This window comes from Carassius carassius, chromosome 22 (genome assembly GCF_963082965.1).
Source record: "Carassius carassius chromosome 22, fCarCar2.1, whole genome shotgun sequence".
NCBI classification, from domain to species: Eukaryota; Metazoa; Chordata; class Actinopteri; order Cypriniformes; family Cyprinidae; genus Carassius; species Carassius carassius.
The window spans coordinates 22,379,096-22,398,506 of record NC_081776.1 but is presented as its reverse complement, the minus strand read 5'-3'; the positions used below and the strand labels follow the sequence as shown (position 1 = coordinate 22,398,506).

The window sequence follows — 19,411 nt, the reverse complement described above, 5'->3', positions numbered from 1 at the left end:
GGGCTTTCTTTGGCTCGTTTAAGACCACTCTCGCTGCTGCATCCTGGATCAGTTGCAGAGGCTTGATAGTACATGCCGGAAGACCCGCCAAGGGAGCATAACAGTAGCCCAGTCTGGAGAAAACAAAGAGCTTGGACAAGGAGTTGTGTGGCCTGCTCTGATCGGAAGGGTCTAATCTTCCGAACTTTGTATAAGGCAAATCTGCAGGACCGGGCCAGTGCAGCAATATGGCCTTTGAAACTTCACAAAACCTCAGGAGGATGTGGCCATGTGTTACATGAATATGAGAGGGATGCTATTACTGCCTTCATTAAGTGTTAGTCAGCATGAATGCAGAATTTTCACTTCATTGTATATAAAAGGATGGCACGGGTCTACACGCAATGTCGCTGGATGAGATTCAGGGAATTTACCTGGAACCTCACAGTTTTCCACAAAACCTCATTTCACCTGCCCTGAAGAGGAGCTGTGGCATTTTGCCCCCAGGAGACACAGGTAAACCCACACGGAAGGGGACAGAGAACCTCACTCTTTCTTTCTTAGCCACGGGTGTCAAACTCAGTCCCTGGAAGGCCGGAGACCTGCAGAGTTTAGATTCAAGCCTGATTGAACACACCTGATCCAACTAATCATGGCCTTCAGGCTCATTTGAAAACTACATGCCTTGTGTGTTTGAGAAGGGTTGGAACAACACTCTACAGGGCTCGGGCCCTAAAGGAATTTAGTTTGATACCCCTGGTCTAAGCGCTCTCAGTGATCAGAAAAAAAGCACCACTCTGCCCCGTGTGAGGCTCGAACTCACGACCTTCAGATTATGAGACTGACGCGCTGCCTAACTGCGCCAACGAGGCTTGTGGGCTAAAGGGCGCCCAAACAGAGAATAAGTAGCTTCTAGATCCGTGCATTCAGGTGTGGCTCCAACAGGCCATCCCTAGCCAACCAAGGGTGTCAGGATGGCCGAGCGGTCTAAGGCGCTGCGTTCAGGTCGCAGTCTCCCCTGGAGGCGTGGGTTCGAATCCCACTTCTGACAGATCTATCCTTTGGCTGCAGACAGAGACTTCAGTCTTCTGCTACGTTGAGCCAGCAGGATGTTAACTTTGACAAAACACAGCATTTGGCAAATGCTAGTATTCATTGGGCAGGCGTTGAAGACAAGGATGAGTTTTTAGACACTTTTTGAAAATGGTTAAAGCCTCCGCTGATTGAATTGAGATAGGCAAGCCGATCCACCAGCTGGGAACAGTCCAGGAAAAGGTCCTTGAGAGTGATTTTGTGCCTCTTTGGGATGGCACCACGAGGCGTCGTTCACTTGCAGAACGCAAGCATAGGTCTGAACCAGCGACTTTAGGTATATTGCTGCAGAGCCAGTGGTTATCTTGTAGGCAAACATCAGTATCTTGAATCTGATGCGAACAGCTATTGGTAGCCAGTGCAAAATTATGAAGAAAGGTGTGACGTGGGCTTTCTTTGGCTCGTTTAAGACCACTCTCGCTGCTGCATCCTGGATCAGTTGCAGAGGCTTGATAGTACATGCCGGAAGACCCGCCAAGGGAGCATAACAGTAGCCCAGTCTGGAGAAAACAAAGAGCTTGGACAAGGAGTTGTGTGGCCTGCTCTGATCGGAAGGGTCTAATCTTCCGAACTTTGTATAAGGCAAATCTGCAGGACCGGGCCAGTGCAGCAATATGGCCTTTGAAACTTCACAAAACCTCAGGAGGATGTGGCCATGTGTTACATGAATATGAGAGGGATGCTATTACTGCCTTCATTAAGTGTTAGTCAGCATGAATGCAGAATTTTCACTTCATTGTATATAAAAGGATGGCACGGGTCTACACGCAATGTCGCTGGATGAGATTCAGGGAATTTACCTGGAACCTCACAGTTTTCCACAAAACCTCATTTCACCTGCCCTGAAGAGGAGCTGTGGCATTTTGCCCCCAGGAGACACAGGTAAACCCACACGGAAGGGGACAGAGAACCTCACTCTTTCTTTCTTAGCCACGGGTGTCAAACTCAGTCCCTGGAAGGCCGGAGACCTGCAGAGTTTAGATTCAAGCCTGATTGAACACACCTGATCCAACTAATCATGGCCTTCAGGCTCATTTGAAAACTACATGCCTTGTGTGTTTGAGAAGGGTTGGAACAACACTCTACAGGGCTCGGGCCCTAAAGGAATTTAGTTTGATACCCCTGGTCTAAGCGCTCTCAGTGATCAGAAAAAAAGCACCACTCTGCCCCGTGTGAGGCTCAAACTCACGACCTTCAGATTATGAGACTGACGCGCTGCCTAACTGCGCCAACGAGGCTTGTGGGATAAAGGGCGCCCAAACAGAGAATAAGTAGCTTCTAGATCCTTGCATTCAGGTGTGGCTCCAACAGGCCATCCCTAGCCAATCAAGGGTGTCAGGATGGCCGAGCGGTCTAAGGCGCTGCGTTCAGGTCGCAGTCTCCCCTGGAGGCGTGGGTTCGAATCCCACTTCTGACAGATCTATCCTTTGGCTGCAGACAGAGACTTCAGTCTTCTGCTACGTTGAGCCAGCAGGGCGTTAACTTTGACAAAACACAGCATTTGGCAAATGCTAGTATTCATTGGGCAGGCGTTGAAGACAAGGATGAGTTTTTAGACACTTTTTGAAAATGGTTAAAGCCTCCGCTGATTGAATTGAGATAGGCAAGCCGATCCACCAGCTGGGAACAGTCCAGGAAAAGGTCCTTGAGAGTGATTTTGTGCCTCTTTGGGATGGCACCACGAGGCGTCGTTCACTTGCAGAACGCAAGCATAGGTCTGAACCAGCGACTTTAGTTATATTGCTGCAGAGCCAGTGGTTATCTTGTAGGCAAACATCAGTATCTTGAATCTGATGCGAACAGCTATTGGTAGCCAGTGCAAAATTATGAAGAGAGGTGTGACGTGGGCTTTCTTTGGCTCGTTTAAGACCACTCTCGCTGCTGCATCCTGGATCAGTTGCAGAGGCTTGATAGTACGTGCCGGAAGACCCGCCAAGGGAGCATAACAGTAGCCCAGTCTGGAGAAAACAAAGAGCTTGGACAAGGAGTTGTGTGGCCTGCTCTGATCGGAAGGGTCTAATCTCCCGAACGTTGTATAAGGCAAATCTGCAGGACCGGGCCAGTGCAGCAATATGGCCTTTGAAACTTCACAAAACCTCAGGACGACGTGGCCATGTGTTACATGAATATGAGAGGGATTCTATTACTGCCTTCATGCAGTGTTAGCCAGCATGAATGCAGAATTTTCACTTCATTGTATATGAAAGGATGGCACGGGTCTACACGCAATGTCGCTGGATGAGATTCAGGGAATTTACCTGGAACCTCACAGTTTTCCACAAAACCTCATTTCACCTGCCCTGAAGAGGAGCTGTGGCATTTTGCCCCCAGGAGACACAGGGAAACCCACACGGAAGGGGACAGAGAACCTCACTCTTTCTTTCTTAGCCACGGGTGTCAAACTCAGTCCCTTGCAGAACGCAAGCATAGGTCTGAACCAGCGACTTTAGGTATATTGCTGCAGAGCCAGTGGTTATCTTGTAGGCAAACATCAGTATCTTGAATCTGATGCGAACAGCTATTGGTAGCCAGTGCAAAATTATGAAGAGAGGTGTGACGTGGGCTTTCTTTGGCTCGTTTAAGACCACTCTCGCTGCTGCATCCTGGATCAGTTGCAGAGGCTTGATAGTACGTGCCGGAAGACCCGCCAAGGGAGCATAACAGTAGCCCAGTCTGGAGAAAACAAAGAGCTTGGACAAGGAGTTGTGTGGCCTGCTCTGATCGGAAGGGTCTAATCTTCCGAACTTTGTATAAGGCAAATCTGCAGGACCGGGCCAGTGCAGCAATATGGCCTTTGAAACTTCACAAAACCTCAGGAGGATGTGGCCATGTGTTACATGAATATGAGAGGGATGCTATTACTGCCTTCATTCAGTGTTAGCCAGCATGAATGCAGAATTTTCACTTCATTGTATATAAAAGGATGGCACGGGTCTACACGCAATGTCGCTGGATGAGATTCAGGGAATTTACCTGGAACCTCACAGTTTTCCACAAAACATCATTTCACCTGCCCTGAAGAGGAGCTGTGGCCTTTTGCCCCCAGGAGACACAGGGAAACCCACACGGAAGGGGACAGAGAAACTCACTCTTTCTTTCTAAGCCACGGGTGTCAAACTCAGTCCCTGGAAGGCCGGATACCTGCAGAGTTTAGATTCAAACCTGATTGAACACACCTGATCCAGCTAATCATGGCCTTCAGGCTCGTTTGAAAACTACATGCCTTGTGTGTTTGAGAAGGGTTGGAAGAACACTCTACAGGGCGTGGTCCCTAAAGGAATTTAGTTTGATACCCCTGGTCTAAGCGCTCTCAGTGATCAGAAAAAAGCACCACTCTGCCCCGTGTGAGGCTCGAACTCACGACCTTCAGATTATGAGACTGACGCGCTGCCTAACTGCGCCAACGAGGCTTGTGGGCTAAAGGGCGCCCAAACAGAGAATAAGTAGCTTCTAGATCCGTGCATTCATGTGTGACTCCAACAGGCCATCCCTAGCCAACCAAGTGTGTCAGGATGGCCGAGCGGACAGAGAAACTCACTCTTTCTTTCTAAGCCACGGGTGTCAAACTCAGTCCCTGGAAGGCCGGATACCTGCAGAGTTTAGATTCAAGCCTGATTGAACACACCTGATCCAGCTAATCATGGCCTTCAGGCTCGTTTGAAAACTACATGCCTTGTGTGTTTGAGAAGGGTTGGAAGAACACTCTACAGGGCGTGGTCCCTAAAGGAATTTAGTTTGATACCCCTGGTCTAAGCGCTCTCAGTGATCAGAAAAAAGCACCACTCTGCCCCGTGTGAGGCTCGAACTCACGACCTTCAGATTATGAGACTGACGCGCTGCCTAACTGCGCCAACGAGGCTTGTGGGCTAAAGGGCGCCCAAACAGAGAATAAGTAGCTTCTAGATCCGTGCATTCAGGTGTGGCTCCAACAGGCCATCCCTAGCCAACCAAGTGTGTCAGGATGGCCGAGCGGTTCAGGTCGCAGTCTCCCCTGGAGGCGTGGGTTCGAATCCCACTTCTGACAGATCTATCCTTTGGCTGCAGACAGAGACTTCAGTCTTCTGCTACGTTGAGCCAGCAGGGCGTTAACTTTGACAAAACACAGCATTTGGCAAATGCTAGTATTCATTGGGCTGGCGTTGAAGACAAGGATGAGTTTTTAGACACTTTTTGAAAATGGTTAAAGCCTCCGCTGATTGAATTGAGATAGGCAAGCCGATCCACCAGCTGGGAACAGTCCAGGAAAAGGTCCTTGAGAGTGATTTTGTGCCTCTTTGGGATGGCACCACGAGGTGTCGTTCACTTGCAGAACACAAGCATAGGTCTGAACCAGCGACTTTAGGTATATTGCTGCAGAGCCAGTGGTTATCTTGTAGGCAAACATCAGTATCTTGATTCTGATGCGAACAGCTATTGGTAGCCAGTGCAAAATTATGAAGAGAGGTGTGACGTGGGCTTTCTTTGGCTCGTTGAAGACCACTCTCGCTGCTGCATACTGGATCAGTTGCAGAGGCTTGATAGTACGTGCCGGAAGACCCGCCAAGGGAGCATAACAGTAGCCCAGTCTGGAGAAAACAAAGAGCTTGGACAAGGAGTTGTGTGGCCTGCTCTGATCGGAAGGGTCTAATCTCCCGAACGTTGTATAAGGCAAATCTGCAGGACCGGGCCAGTGCAGCAATATGGCCTTTGAAACTTCACAAAACCTCAGGACGACGTGGCCATGTGTTACATGAATATGAGAGGGATTCTATTACTGCCTTCATGCAGTGTTAGCCAGCATGAATGCAGAATTTTCACTTCATTGTATATAAAAGGATGGCACGGGTCTACACGCAATGTCGCTGGATGAGATTCAGGGAATTTACCTGGAACCTCACAGTTTTCCACAAAACATCATTTCACCTGCCCTGAAGAGGAGCTGTGGCCTTTTGCCCCCAGGAGACACAGGGAAACCCACACGGAAGGGGACAGAGAACCTCACTCTTTCTTTCTAAGCCACGGGTGTCAAACTCAGTCCCTGGAAGGCCGGAGACCTGCAGAGTTTAGATTCAAGCCTGATTGAACACACCTGATCCAACTAATCATGGCCTTCAGGCTCATTTGAAAACTACATGCCTTGTGTGTTTGAGAAGGGTTGGAACAACACTCTACAGGGCTCGGGCCCTAAAGGAATTTAGTTTGATACCCCTGGTCTAAGCACTCTCAGTGATCAGAAAATAGCACCACTCTGCCCCGTGTGAGGCTCGAACTCAAGACAAGGATGAGTTTTTAGACACTTTTTGAAAATGGTTAAAGCCTCCGCTGCTCGAATTGAGATGGCAAGCCGATCCACCAGCTGGGAACAGTCCAGGAAAAGGTCCTTGAGAGTGATTTTGTGCCTCTTTGGGATGGCACCACGAGGCGTCGTTCACTTGCAGAACGCAAGCATAGGTCTGAACCAGCGACTTTAGGCATATTGCTGCAGAGCCAGTGGTTATCTTGTAGGCAAACATCAGTATCTTGAATCTGATGCGAACAACTATTGGTAGCCAGTGCAAAATTATGAAGAGAGGTGTGACGTGGGCTTTCTTTGGCTCGTTTAAGACCACTCTCGCTGCTTCATCCTGGATCAGTTGCAGAGGCTTGATAGTACGTGCCGGAAGACCCGCCAAGGGAGCATAACAGTAGCCCAGTCTGGAGAAAACAAAGAGCTTGGACAAGGAGTTGTGTGGCCTGCTCTGATCGGAAGGGTCTAATCTTCCGAACTTTGTATAAGGCAAATCTGCAGGACCGGGCCAGTGCAGCAATATGGCCTTTGAAACTTCACAAAACCTCAGGAGGATGTGGCCATGTGTTACATGAATATGAGAGGGATGCTATTACTGCCTTCATTCAGTGTTAGCCAGCATGAATGCAGAATTTTCACTTCATTGTATATAAAAGGATGGCACGGGTCTACACGCAATGTCGCTGGATGAGATTCAGGGAATTTACCTGGAACCTCACAGTTTTCCACAAAACATCATTTCACCTGCCCTGAAGAGGAGCTGTGGCCTTTTGCCCCCAGGAGACACAGGGAAACCCACACGGAAGGGGACAGAGAAACTCACTCTTTCTTTCTAAGCCACGGGTGTCAAACTCAGTCCCTGGAAGGCCGGATACCTGCAGAGTTTAGATTCAAGCCTGATTGAACACACCTGATCCAGCTAATCATGGCCTTCAGGCTCGTTTGAAAACTACATGCCTTGTGTGTTTGAGAAGGGTTGGAAGAACACTCTACAGGGCGTGGTCCCTAAAGGAATTTAGTTTGATACCCCTGGTCTAAGCGCTCTCAGTGATCAGAAAAAAGCACCACTCTGCCCCGTGTGAGGCTCGAACTCACGACCTTCAGATTATGAGACTGACGCGCTGCCTAACTGCGCCAACGAGGCTTGTGGGCTAAAGGGCGCCCAAACAGAGAATAAGTAGCTTCTAGATCCGTGCATTCATGTGTGGCTCCAACAGGCCATCCCTAGCCAACCAAGTGTGTCAGGATGGCCGAGCGGACAGAGAAACTCACTCTTTCTTTCTAAGCCACGGGTGTCAAACTCAGTCCCTGGAAGGCCGGATACCTGCAGAGTTTAGATTCAAGCCTGATTGAACACACCTGATCCAGCTAATCATGGCCTTCAGGCTCGTTTGAAAACTACATGCCTTGTGTGTTTGAGAAGGGTTGGAAGAACACTCTACAGGGCGTTGTCCCTAAAGGAATTTAGTTTGATACCCCTGGTCTAAGCGCTCTCAGTGATCAGAAAAAAGCACCACTCTGCCCCGTGTGAGGCTCGAACTCACGACCTTCAGATTATGAGACTGACGCGCTGCCTAACTGCGCCAACGAGGCTTGTGGGCTAAAGGGCGCCCAAACAGAGAATAAGTAGCTTCTAGATCCGTGCATTCAGGTGTGGCTCCAACAGGCCATCCCTAGCCAACCAAGTGTGTCAGGATGGCCGAGCGGTTCAGGTCGCAGTCTCCCCTGGAGGCGTGGGTTCGAATCCCACTTCTGACAGATCTATCCTTTGGCTGCAGACAGAGACTTCAGTCTTCTGCTACGTTGAGCCAGCAGGGCGTTAACTTTGACAAAACACAGCATTTGGCAAATGCTAGTATTCATTGGGCTGGCGTTGAAGACAAGGATGAGTTTTTAGACACTTTTTGAAAATGGTTAAAGCCTCCGCTGATTGAATTGAGATAGGCAAGCCGATCCACCAGCTGGGAACAGTCCAGGAAAAGGTCCTTGAGAGTGATTTTGTGCCTCTTTGGGATGGCACCACGAGGCGTCGTTCACTTGCAGAACACAAGCATAGGTCTGAACCAGCGACTTTAGGTATATTGCTGCAGAGCCAGTGGTTATCTTGTAGGCAAACATCAGTATCTTGAATCTGATGCGAACAGCTATTGGTAGCCAGTGCAAAATTATGAAGAGAGGTGTGACGTGGGCTTTCTTTGGCTCGTTGAAGACCACTCTCGCTGCTGCATACTGGATCAGTTGCAGAGGCTTGATAGTACGTGCCGGAAGACCCGCCAAGGGAGCATAACAGTAGCCCAGTCTGGAGAAAACAAAGAGCTTGGACAAGGAGTTGTGTGGCCTGCTCTGATCGGAAGGGTCTAATCTCCCGAACGTTGTATAAGGCAAATCTGCAGGACCGGGCCAGTGCAGCAATATGGCCTTTGAAACTTCACAAAACCTCAGGACGACGTGGCCATGTGTTACATGAATATGAGAGGGATTCTATTACTGCCTTCATGCAGTGTTAGCCAGCATGAATGCAGAATTTTCACTTCATTGTATATGAAAGGATGGCACGGGTCTACACGCAATGTCGCTGGATGAGATTCAGGGAATTTACCTGGAACCTCACAGTTTTCCACAAAACATCATTTCACCTGCCCTGAAGAGGAGCTGTGGCCTTTTGCCCCCAGGAGACACAGGGAAACCCACACGGAAGGGGACAGAGAACCTCACTCTTTCTTTCTAATCCACGGGTGTCAAACTCAGTCCCTGGAAGGCCGGAGACCTGCAGAGTTTAGATTCAAGCCTGATTGAACACACCTGATCCAACTAATCATGGCCTTCAGGCTCATTTGAAAACTACATGCCTTGTGTGTTTGAGAAGGGTTGGAACAACACTCTACAGGGCTCGGGCCCTAAAGGAATTTAGTTTGATACCCCTGGTCTAAGCGCTCTCAGTGATCAGAAAAAAAGCACCACTCTGCCCCGTGTGAGGCTCAAACTCACGACCTTCAGATTATGAGACTGACGCACTGCCTAACTGCGCCAACGAGGCTTGTTGGATAAAAGGCGCCCAAACAGAGAATAAGTAGCTTCTAGATCCTTGCATTCAGGTGTGCCTTCAACTGGCCATCCCTAGCCAATCAAGGGTGTCAGGATGGCCGAGCGGTCTAAGGCGCTGCGTTCAGGTCGCAGTCTCCCCTGGAGGCGTGGGTTCGAATCCCACTTCTGACAGATCTATCCTTTGGCTGCAGACAGAGACTTCAGTCTTCTGCTACGTTGAGCCAGCAGGATGTTAACTTTGACAAAACACAGCATTTGGCAAATGCTAGTATTCATTGGGCAGGCGTTGAAGACAAGGATGAGTTTTTAGACACTTTTTGAAAATGGTTAAAGCCTCCGCTGATTGAATTGAGATAGGCAAGCCGATCCACCAGCTGGGAACAGTCCAGGAAAAGGTCCTTGAGAGTGATTTTGTGCCTCTTTGGGATGGCACCACGAGGCGTCGTTCACTTGCAGAACGCAAGCATAGGTCTGAACCAGCGACTTTAGGTATATTGCTGCAGAGCCAGTGGTTATCTTGTAGGCAAACATCAGTATCTTGAATCTGATGCGAACAGCTATTGGTAGCCAGTGCAAAATTATGAAGAAAGGTGTGACGTGGGCTTTCTTTGGCTCGTTTAAGACCACTCTCGCTGCTGCATCCTGGATCAGTTGCAGAGGCTTGATAGTACATGCCGGAAGACCCGCCAAGGGAGCATAACAGTAGCCCAGTCTGGAGAAAACAAAGAGCTTGGACAAGGAGTTGTGTGGCCTGCTCTGATCGGAAGGGTCTAATCTTCCGAACTTTGTATAAGGCAAATCTGCAGGACCGGGCCAGTGCAGCAATATGGCCTTTGAAACTTCACAAAACCTCAGGAGGATGTGGCCATGTGTTACATGAATATGAGAGGGATGCTATTACTGCCTTCATTAAGTGTTAGTCAGCATGAATGCAGAATTTTCACTTCATTGTATATAAAAGGATGGCACGGGTCTACACGCAATGTCGCTGGATGAGATTCAGGGAATTTACCTGGAACCTCACAGTTTTCCACAAAACCTCATTTCACCTGCCCTGAAGAGGAGCTGTGGCATTTTGCCCCCAGGAGACACAGGTAAACCCACACGGAAGGGGACAGAGAACCTCACTCTTTCTTTCTTAGCCACGGGTGTCAAACTCAGTCCCTGGAAGGCCGGAGACCTGCAGAGTTTAGATTCAAGCCTGATTGAACACACCTGATCCAACTAATCATGGCCTTCAGGCTCATTTGAAAACTACATGCCTTGTGTGTTTGAGAAGGGTTGGAACAACACTCTACAGGGCTCGGGCCCTAAAGGAATTTAGTTTGATACCCCTGGTCTAAGCGCTCTCAGTGATCAGAAAAAAAGCACCACTCTGCCCCGTGTGAGGCTCGAACTCACGACCTTCAGATTATGAGACTGACGCGCTGCCTAACTGCGCCAACGAGGCTTGTGGGCTAAAGGGCGCCCAAACAGAGAATAAGTAGCTTCTAGATCCGTGCATTCAGGTGTGGCTCCAACAGGCCATCCCTAGCCAACCAAGGGTGTCAGGATGGCCGAGCGGTCTAAGGCGCTGCGTTCAGGTCGCAGTCTCCCCTGGAGGCGTGGGTTCGAATCCCACTTCTGACAGATCTATCCTTTGGCTGCAGACAGAGACTTCAGTCTTCTGCTACGTTGAGCCAGCAGGATGTTAACTTTGACAAAACACAGCATTTGGCAAATGCTAGTATTCATTGGGCAGGCGTTGAAGACAAGGATGAGTTTTTAGACACTTTTTGAAAATGGTTAAAGCCTCCGCTGATTGAATTGAGATAGGCAAGCCGATCCACCAGCTGGGAACAGTCCAGGAAAAGGTCCTTGAGAGTGATTTTGTGCCTCTTTGGGATGGCACCACGAGGCGTCGTTCACTTGCAGAACGCAAGCATAGGTCTGAACCAGCGACTTTAGGTATATTGCTGCAGAGCCAGTGGTTATCTTGTAGGCAAACATCAGTATCTTGAATCTGATGCGAACAGCTATTGGTAGCCAGTGCAAAATTATGAAGAAAGGTGTGACGTGGGCTTTCTTTGGCTCGTTTAAGACCACTCTCGCTGCTGCATCCTGGATCAGTTGCAGAGGCTTGATAGTACATGCCGGAAGACCCGCCAAGGGAGCATAACAGTAGCCCAGTCTGGAGAAAACAAAGAGCTTGGACAAGGAGTTGTGTGGCCTGCTCTGATCGGAAGGGTCTAATCTTCCGAACTTTGTATAAGGCAAATCTGCAGGACCGGGCCAGTGCAGCAATATGGCCTTTGAAACTTCACAAAACCTCAGGAGGATGTGGCCATGTGTTACATGAATATGAGAGGGATGCTATTACTGCCTTCATTAAGTGTTAGTCAGCATGAATGCAGAATTTTCACTTCATTGTATATAAAAGGATGGCACGGGTCTACACGCAATGTCGCTGGATGAGATTCAGGGAATTTACCTGGAACCTCACAGTTTTCCACAAAACCTCATTTCACCTGCCCTGAAGAGGAGCTGTGGCATTTTGCCCCCAGGAGACACAGGTAAACCCACACGGAAGGGGACAGAGAACCTCACTCTTTCTTTCTTAGCCACGGGTGTCAAACTCAGTCCCTGGAAGGCCGGAGACCTGCAGAGTTTAGATTCAAGCCTGATTGAACACACCTGATCCAACTAATCATGGCCTTCAGGCTCATTTGAAAACTACATGCCTTGTGTGTTTGAGAAGGGTTGGAACAACACTCTACAGGGCTCGGGCCCTAAAGGAATTTAGTTTGATACCCCTGGTCTAAGCGCTCTCAGTGATCAGAAAAAAAGCACCACTCTGCCCCGTGTGAGGCTCAAACTCACGACCTTCAGATTATGAGACTGACGCGCTGCCTAACTGCGCCAACGAGGCTTGTGGGATAAAGGGCGCCCAAACAGAGAATAAGTAGCTTCTAGATCCTTGCATTCAGGTGTGGCTCCAACAGGCCATCCCTAGCCAATCAAGGGTGTCAGGATGGCCGAGCGGTCTAAGGCGCTGCGTTCAGGTCGCAGTCTCCCCTGGAGGCGTGGGTTCGAATCCCACTTCTGACAGATCTATCCTTTGGCTGCAGACAGAGACTTCAGTCTTCTGCTACGTTGAGCCAGCAGGGCGTTAACTTTGACAAAACACAGCATTTGGCAAATGCTAGTATTCATTGGGCAGGCGTTGAAGACAAGGATGAGTTTTTAGACACTTTTTGAAAATGGTTAAAGCCTCCGCTGATTGAATTGAGATAGGCAAGCCGATCCACCAGCTGGGAACAGTCCAGGAAAAGGTCCTTGAGAGTGATTTTGTGCCTCTTTGGGATGGCACCACGAGGCGTCGTTCACTTGCAGAACGCAAGCATAGGTCTGAACCAGCGACTTTAGGTATATTGCTGCAGAGCCAGTGGTTATCTTCTAGGCAAACATCAGTATCTTGAATCTGATGCGAACAGCTATTGGTAGCCAGTGCAAAATTATGAAGAGAGGTGTGACGTGGGCTTTCTTTGGCTCGTTGAAGACCACTCTCGCTGCTGCATCCTGGATCAGTTGCAGAGGCTTGATAGTACGTGCCGGAAGACCCGCCAAGGGAGCATAACAGTAGCCCAGTCTGGAGAAAACAAAGAGCTTGGACAAGGAGTTGTGTGGCCTGCTCTGATCGGAAGGGTCTAATCTCCCGAACGTTGTATAAGGCAAATCTGCAGGACCGGGCCAGTGCAGCAATATGGCCTTTGAAACTTCACAAAACCTCAGGACGACGTGGCCATGTGTTACATGAATATGAGAGGGATTCTATTACTGCCTTCATGCAGTGTTAGCCAGCACGAATGCAGAATTTTCACTTCATTGTATATGAAAGGATGGCACGGGTCTACACGCAATGTCGCTGGATGAGATTCAGGGAATTTACCTGGAACCTCACAGTTTTCCACAAAACCTCATTTCACCTGCCCTGAAGAGGAGCTGTGGCATTTTGCCCCCAGGAGACACAGGTAAACCCACACGGAAGGGGACAGAGAACCTCACTCTTTCTTTCTTAGCCACGGGTGTCAAACTCAGTCCCTGGAAGGCCGGAGACCTGCAGAGTTTAGATTCAAGCCTGATTGAACACACCTGATCCAGCTAATCATGGCCTTCAGGCTCGTTTGAAAACTACATGCCTTGTGTGTTTGAGAAGGGTTGGAACAACACTCTACAGGGCTCGGGCCCTAAAGGAATTTAGTTTGATACCCCTGGTCTAAGCGCTCTCAGTGATCAGAAAAAAAGCACCACTCTGCCCCGTGTGAGGCTCAAACTCACGACCTTCAGATTATGAGACTGACGCGCTGCCTAACTGCGCCAACGAGGCTTGTTGGATAAAAGGCGCCCAAACAGAGAATAAGTAGCTTCTAGATCCTTGCATTCAGGTGTGCCTTCAACTGGCCATCCCTAGCCAATCAAGGGTGTCAGGATGGCCGAGCGGTCTAAGGCGCTGCGTTCAGGTCGCAGTCTCCCCTGGAGGCGTGGGTTCGAATCCCACTTCTGACAGATCTATCCTTTGGCTGCAGACAGAGACTTCAGTCTTCTGCTACGTTGAGCCAGCAGGATGTTAACTTTGACAAAACACAGCATTTGGCAAATGCTAGTATTCATTGGGCAGGCGTTGAAGACAAGGATGAGTTTTTAGACACTTTTTGAAAATGGTTAAAGCCTCCGCTGATTGAATTGAGATAGGCAAGCCGATCCACCAGCTGGGAACAGTCCAGGAAAAGGTCCTTGAGAGTGATTTTGTGCCTCTTTGGGATGGCACCACGAGGCGTCGTTCACTTGCAGAACGCAAGCATAGGTCTGAACCAGCGACTTTAGGTATATTGCTGCAGAGCCAGTGGTTATCTTGTAGGCAAACATCAGTATCTTGAATCTGATGCGAACAGCTATTGGTAGCCAGTGCAAAATTATGAAGAAAGGTGTGACGTGGGCTTTCTTTGGCTCGTTTAAGACCACTCTCGCTGCTGCATCCTGGATCAGTTGCAGAGGCTTGATAGTACATGCCGGAAGACCCGCCAAGGGAGCATAACAGTAGCCCAGTCTGGAGAAAACAAAGAGCTTGGACAAGGAGTTGTGTGGCCTGCTCTGATCGGAAGGGTCTAATCTTCCGAACTTTGTATAAGGCAAATCTGCAGGACCGGGCCAGTGCAGCAATATGGCCTTTGAAACTTCACAAAACCTCAGGAGGATGTGGCCATGTGTTACATGAATATGAGAGGGATGCTATTACTGCCTTCATTAAGTGTTAGTCAGCATGAATGCAGAATTTTCACTTCATTGTATATAAAAGGATGGCACGGGTCTACACGCAATGTCGCTGGATGAGATTCAGGGAATTTACCTGGAACCTCACAGTTTTCCACAAAACCTCATTTCACCTGCCCTGAAGAGGAGCTGTGGCATTTTGCCCCCAGGAGACACAGGTAAACCCACACGGAAGGGGACAGAGAACCTCACTCTTTCTTTCTTAGCCACGGGTGTCAAACTCAGTCCCTGGAAGGCCGGAGACCTGCAGAGTTTAGATTCAAGCCTGATTGAACACACCTGATCCAACTAATCATGGCCTTCAGGCTCATTTGAAAACTACATGCCTTGTGTGTTTGAGAAGGGTTGGAACAACACTCTACAGGGCTCGGGCCTTAAAGGAATTTAGTTTGATACCCCTGGTCTAAGCGCTCTCAGTGATCAGAAAAAAAGCACCACTCTGCCCCGTGTGAGGCTCGAACTCACGACCTTCAGATTATGAGACTGACGCGCTGCCTAACTGCGCCAACGAGGCTTGTGGGATAAAGGGCGCCCAAACAGAGAATAAGTAGCTTCTAGATCCTTGCATTCAGGTGTGGCTCCAACAGGCCATCCCTAGCCAATCAAGGGTGTCAGGATGGCCGAGCGGTCTAAGGCGCTGCGTTCAGGTCGCAGTCTCCCCTGGAGGCGTGGGTTCGAATCCCACTTCTGACAGATCTATCCTTTGGCTGCAGACAGAGACTTCAGTCTTCTGCTACGTTGAGCCAGCAGGGCGTTAACTTTGACAAAACACAGCATTTGGCAAATGCTAGTATTCATTGGGCAGGCGTTGAAGACAAGGATGAGTTTTTAGACACTTTTTGAAAATGGTTAAAGCCTCCGCTGATTGAATTGAGATAGGCAAGCCGATCCACCAGCTGGGAACAGTCCAGGAAAAGGTCCTTGAGAGTGATTTTGTGCCTCTTTGGGATGGCACCACGAGGCGTCGTTCACTTGCAGAACGCAAGCATAGGTCTGAACCAGCGACTTTAGGTATATTGCTGCAGAGCCAGTGGTTATCTTCTAGGCAAACATCAGTATCTTGAATCTGATGCGAACAGCTATTGGTAGCCAGTGCAAAATTATGAAGAGAGGTGTGACGTGGGCTTTCTTTGGCTCGTTGAAGACCACTCTCGCTGCTGCATCCTGGATCAGTTGCAGAGGCTTGATAGTACGTGCCGGAAGACCCGCCAAGGGAGCATAACAGTAGCCCAGTCTGGAGAAAACAAAGAGCTTGGACAAGGAGTTGTGTGGCCTGCTCTGATCGGAAGGGTCTAATCTCCCGAACGTTGTATAAGGCAAATCTGCAGGACCGGGCCAGTGCAGCAATATGGCCTTTGAAACTTCACAAAACCTCAGGACGACGTGGCCATGTGTTACATGAATATGAGAGGGATTCTATTACTGCCTTCATGCAGTGTTAGCCAGCACGAATGCAGAATTTTCACTTCATTGTATATGAAAGGATGGCACGGGTCTACACGCAATGTCGCTGGATGAGATTCAGGGAATTTACCTGGAACCTCACAGTTTTCCACAAAACCTCATTTCACCTGCCCTGAAGAGGAGCTGTGGCATTTTGCCCCCAGGAGACACAGGTAAACCCACACGGAAGGGGACAGAGAACCTCACTCTTTCTTTCTTAGCCACGGGTGTCAAACTCAGTCCCTGGAAGGCCGGAGACCTGCAGAGTTTAGATTCAAGCCTGATTGAACACACCTGATCCAACTAATCATGGCCTTCAGGCTCATTTGAAAACTACATGCCTTGTGTGTTTGAGAAGGGTTGGAACAACACTCTACAGGGCTCGGGCCTTAAAGGAATTTAGTTTGATACCCCTGGTCTAAGCGCTCTCAGTGATCAGAAAAAAAGCACATATCTGCCCCGTGTGAGGCTCGAACTCACGACCTTCAGATTATGAGACTGACGCGCTGCCTAACTGCGCCAACGAGGCTTGTGGGATAAAGGGCGCCCAAACAGAGAATAAGTAGCTTCTAGATCCTTGCATTCAGGTGTGGCTCCAACAGGCCATCCCTAGCCAATCAAGGGTGTCAGGATGGCCGAGCGGTCTAAGGCGCTGCGTTCAGGTCGCAGTCTCCCCTGGAGGCGTGGGTTCGAATCCCACTTCTGACAGATCTATCCTTTGGCTGCAGACAGAGACTTCAGTCTTCTGCTACGTTGAGCCAGCAGGGCGTTAACTTTGACAAAACACAGCATTTGGCAAATGCTAGTATTCATTGGGCAGGCGTTGAAGACAAGGATGAGTTTTTAGACACTTTTTGAAAATGGTTAAAGCCTCCGCTGATTGAATTGAGATAGGCAAGCCGATCCACCAGCTGGGAACAGTCCAGGAAAAGGTCCTTGAGAGTGATTTTGTGCCTCTTTGGGATGGCACCACGAGGCGTCGTTCACTTGCAGAACGCAAGCATAGGTCTGAACCAGCGACTTTAGGTATATTGCTGCAGAGCCAGTGGTTATCTTCTAGGCAAACATCAGTATCTTGAATCTGATGCGAACAGCTATTGGTAGCCAGTGCAAAATTATGAAGAGAGGTGTGACGTGGGCTTTCTTTGGCTCGTTGAAGACCACTCTCGCTGCTGCATCCTGGATCAGTTGCAGAGGCTTGATAGTACGTGCCGGAAGACCCGCCAAGGGAGCATAACAGTAGCCCAGTCTGGAGAAAACAAAGAGCTTGGACAAGGAGTTGTGTGGCCTGCTCTGATCGGAAGGGTCTAATCTCCCGAACGTTGTATAAGGCAAATCTGCAGGACCGGGCCAGTGCAGCAATATGGCCTTTGAAACTTCACAAAACCTCAGGACGACGTGGCCATGTGTTACATGAATATGAGAGGGATTCTATTACTGCCTTCATGCAGTGTTAGCCAGCACGAATGCAGAATTTTCACTTCATTGTATATGAAAGGATGGCACGGGTCTACACGCAATGTCGCTGGATGAGATTCAGGGAATTTACCTGGAACCTCACAGTTTTCCACAAAACCTCATTTCACCTGCCCTGAAGAGGAGCTGTGGCATTTTGCCCCCAGGAGACACAGGTAAACCCACACGGAAGGGGACAGAGAACCTCACTCTTTCTTTCTTAGCCACGGGTGTCAAACTCAGTCCCTGGAACGACGAGGCGTCGTTCACTTGCAGAACGCAAGCATAGGTCTGAACCAGCGACTTTAGGTATATTGCTGCAGAGCCAGTGGTTATCTTGTAGGCAAACATCAGTATCTTGAATCTGATGCGAACAGCTATTGGTAGCCAGTGCAAAATTATGAAGAAAGGTGTGACGTGGGCTTTCTTTGGCTCGTTTAAGACCACTCTCGCTGCTGCATCCTGGATCAGTTGCAGAGGCTTGATAGTACGTGCCGGAAGACCCGCCAAGGGAGCATAACAGTAGCCCAGTCTGGAGAAAACAAAGAGCTTGGACAAGGAGTTGTGTGGCCTGCTCTGATCGGAAGGGTCTAAACTTCCGAACTTTGTATAAGGCAAATCTGCAGGACCGGGCCAGTGCAGCAATATGGCCATTGAAACTTCACAAAACCTCAGGAGGATGTGGCCATGTGTTACATGAATATGAGAGGGATGCTATTACTGCCTTCATTCAGTGTTAGCCAGCATGAATGCAGTATTTTCACTTCATTGTGTACAAAAGGATGGCACGGGTCTACACGCAATGTCGCTGGATGAGATTCAGGGAATTTACCTCGAACCTCACAGTTTTCCACAAAACATCATTTCACCTTCCCTGAAGAGGAGCTGTGGCCTTTTGCCCCCTTGAGACACAGGGAAACCCACACGGAAGGGGACAGAGAACCTCACTCTTTCATTCTAATCCACGGGTGTCAAACTCAGTCCTTGGAAGGCCGGAGACCTGCAGAGTTTAGATTCAAGCCTGATTGAACACACCTGATCCAACTAATCATGGCCTTCAGGCTCATTTGAAAACTACATGCCTTGTGTGTTTGAGAAGGGTTGGAACAACACTCTACAGGGCTCGGGCCCTAAAGGAATTTAGTTTGATACCCCTGGTCTAAGCGCTCTCAGTGATCAGAAAAAAAGCACCACTCTGCCCCGTGTGAGGCTCAAACTCACGACCTTCAGATTATGAGACTGACGCGCTGCCTAACTGCGCCAACGAGGCTTGTTGGATAAAAGGCGCCCAAACAGAGAATAAGTAGCTTCTAGATCCTTGCATTCAGGTGTGCCTAAAACTGGCCATCCCTAGCCAATCAAGGGTGTCAGGATGGCCGAGCGGTCTAAGGTGCTGCGTTCAGGTCACAGTCTCCCCTGGAGGCGTGGGTTCGAATCCCACTTCTGACAGATCTATCCTTTGGCTGCAGACAGAGACTTCAGTCTTCTGCTACGTTGAGCCAGCAGGATGTTAACTTTGACAAAACACAGCATTTGGCAAATGCTAGTATTCATTGGCCAGGCGTTGAAGACAAGGATGAGTTTTTAGACACTTTTTGAAAATGGTTAAAGCCTCCGCTGATTGAATTGAGATAGGCAAGCCGATCCACCAGCTGGGAACAGTCCAGGAAAAGGTCCTTGAGAGTGATATTGTGCCTCTTTGGGATGGCACCACGAGGCGTCGTTCACTTGCAGAACGCAAGCATAGGTCTGAACCAGCGACTTTAGGTATATTGCTGCAGAGCCAGTGGTTATCTTGTAGGCAAACATCAGTATCTTGAA

The 19,411-nt window shown here is 49.2% G+C and overlaps 22 non-coding genes across 22 annotated transcripts; 9 read left to right on the top strand and 13 right to left on the bottom strand.

The window, feature by feature from the left end:
• Positions 1 to 777: 777 nt before the first annotated feature.
• trnam-cau (transfer RNA methionine (anticodon CAU)) lies at positions 778 to 851 on the bottom strand. Its single transcript has one exon. It is a non-coding gene; the product is annotated as a tRNA-Met (tRNA).
• A 96-nt stretch (positions 852 to 947) lies between these two features.
• Positions 948 to 1,030, top strand: trnal-cag (transfer RNA leucine (anticodon CAG)). Its single transcript has one exon. It is a non-coding gene; the product is annotated as a tRNA-Leu (tRNA).
• A 1,205-nt stretch (positions 1,031 to 2,235) lies between these two features.
• trnam-cau (transfer RNA methionine (anticodon CAU)) lies at positions 2,236 to 2,309 on the bottom strand. The gene has a single exon. It is a non-coding gene; the product is annotated as a tRNA-Met (tRNA).
• A 96-nt stretch (positions 2,310 to 2,405) lies between these two features.
• trnal-cag (transfer RNA leucine (anticodon CAG)) lies at positions 2,406 to 2,488 on the top strand. Its single transcript has one exon. It is a non-coding gene; the product is annotated as a tRNA-Leu (tRNA).
• Positions 2,489 to 4,407: 1,919 nt separating this feature from the next.
• trnam-cau (transfer RNA methionine (anticodon CAU)) lies at positions 4,408 to 4,481 on the bottom strand. The gene has a single exon. It is a non-coding gene; the product is annotated as a tRNA-Met (tRNA).
• Positions 4,482 to 4,856: 375 nt separating this feature from the next.
• Positions 4,857 to 4,930, bottom strand: trnam-cau (transfer RNA methionine (anticodon CAU)). Its single transcript has one exon. It is a non-coding gene; the product is annotated as a tRNA-Met (tRNA).
• Positions 4,931 to 7,407: 2,477 nt separating this feature from the next.
• trnam-cau (transfer RNA methionine (anticodon CAU)) lies at positions 7,408 to 7,481 on the bottom strand. The gene has a single exon. It is a non-coding gene; the product is annotated as a tRNA-Met (tRNA).
• Positions 7,482 to 7,856: 375 nt separating this feature from the next.
• Positions 7,857 to 7,930, bottom strand: trnam-cau (transfer RNA methionine (anticodon CAU)). Its single transcript has one exon. It is a non-coding gene; the product is annotated as a tRNA-Met (tRNA).
• A 1,370-nt stretch (positions 7,931 to 9,300) lies between these two features.
• Positions 9,301 to 9,374, bottom strand: trnam-cau (transfer RNA methionine (anticodon CAU)). Its single transcript has one exon. It is a non-coding gene; the product is annotated as a tRNA-Met (tRNA).
• A 96-nt stretch (positions 9,375 to 9,470) lies between these two features.
• Positions 9,471 to 9,553, top strand: trnal-cag (transfer RNA leucine (anticodon CAG)). The gene has a single exon. It is a non-coding gene; the product is annotated as a tRNA-Leu (tRNA).
• A 1,205-nt stretch (positions 9,554 to 10,758) lies between these two features.
• Positions 10,759 to 10,832, bottom strand: trnam-cau (transfer RNA methionine (anticodon CAU)). Its single transcript has one exon. It is a non-coding gene; the product is annotated as a tRNA-Met (tRNA).
• Positions 10,833 to 10,928: 96 nt separating this feature from the next.
• Positions 10,929 to 11,011, top strand: trnal-cag (transfer RNA leucine (anticodon CAG)). Its single transcript has one exon. It is a non-coding gene; the product is annotated as a tRNA-Leu (tRNA).
• A 1,205-nt stretch (positions 11,012 to 12,216) lies between these two features.
• Positions 12,217 to 12,290, bottom strand: trnam-cau (transfer RNA methionine (anticodon CAU)). The gene has a single exon. It is a non-coding gene; the product is annotated as a tRNA-Met (tRNA).
• Positions 12,291 to 12,386: 96 nt separating this feature from the next.
• On the top strand, positions 12,387 to 12,469 carry trnal-cag (transfer RNA leucine (anticodon CAG)). The gene has a single exon. It is a non-coding gene; the product is annotated as a tRNA-Leu (tRNA).
• A 1,205-nt stretch (positions 12,470 to 13,674) lies between these two features.
• On the bottom strand, positions 13,675 to 13,748 carry trnam-cau (transfer RNA methionine (anticodon CAU)). Its single transcript has one exon. It is a non-coding gene; the product is annotated as a tRNA-Met (tRNA).
• A 96-nt stretch (positions 13,749 to 13,844) lies between these two features.
• Positions 13,845 to 13,927, top strand: trnal-cag (transfer RNA leucine (anticodon CAG)). Its single transcript has one exon. It is a non-coding gene; the product is annotated as a tRNA-Leu (tRNA).
• Positions 13,928 to 15,132: 1,205 nt separating this feature from the next.
• On the bottom strand, positions 15,133 to 15,206 carry trnam-cau (transfer RNA methionine (anticodon CAU)). Its single transcript has one exon. It is a non-coding gene; the product is annotated as a tRNA-Met (tRNA).
• Positions 15,207 to 15,302: 96 nt separating this feature from the next.
• On the top strand, positions 15,303 to 15,385 carry trnal-cag (transfer RNA leucine (anticodon CAG)). Its single transcript has one exon. It is a non-coding gene; the product is annotated as a tRNA-Leu (tRNA).
• Positions 15,386 to 16,590: 1,205 nt separating this feature from the next.
• On the bottom strand, positions 16,591 to 16,664 carry trnam-cau (transfer RNA methionine (anticodon CAU)). Its single transcript has one exon. It is a non-coding gene; the product is annotated as a tRNA-Met (tRNA).
• A 96-nt stretch (positions 16,665 to 16,760) lies between these two features.
• trnal-cag (transfer RNA leucine (anticodon CAG)) lies at positions 16,761 to 16,843 on the top strand. The gene has a single exon. It is a non-coding gene; the product is annotated as a tRNA-Leu (tRNA).
• A 1,943-nt stretch (positions 16,844 to 18,786) lies between these two features.
• trnam-cau (transfer RNA methionine (anticodon CAU)) lies at positions 18,787 to 18,860 on the bottom strand. Its single transcript has one exon. It is a non-coding gene; the product is annotated as a tRNA-Met (tRNA).
• Positions 18,861 to 18,956: 96 nt separating this feature from the next.
• trnal-cag (transfer RNA leucine (anticodon CAG)) lies at positions 18,957 to 19,039 on the top strand. Its single transcript has one exon. It is a non-coding gene; the product is annotated as a tRNA-Leu (tRNA).
• The last annotated feature ends 372 nt before the right edge of the window (positions 19,040 to 19,411 follow it).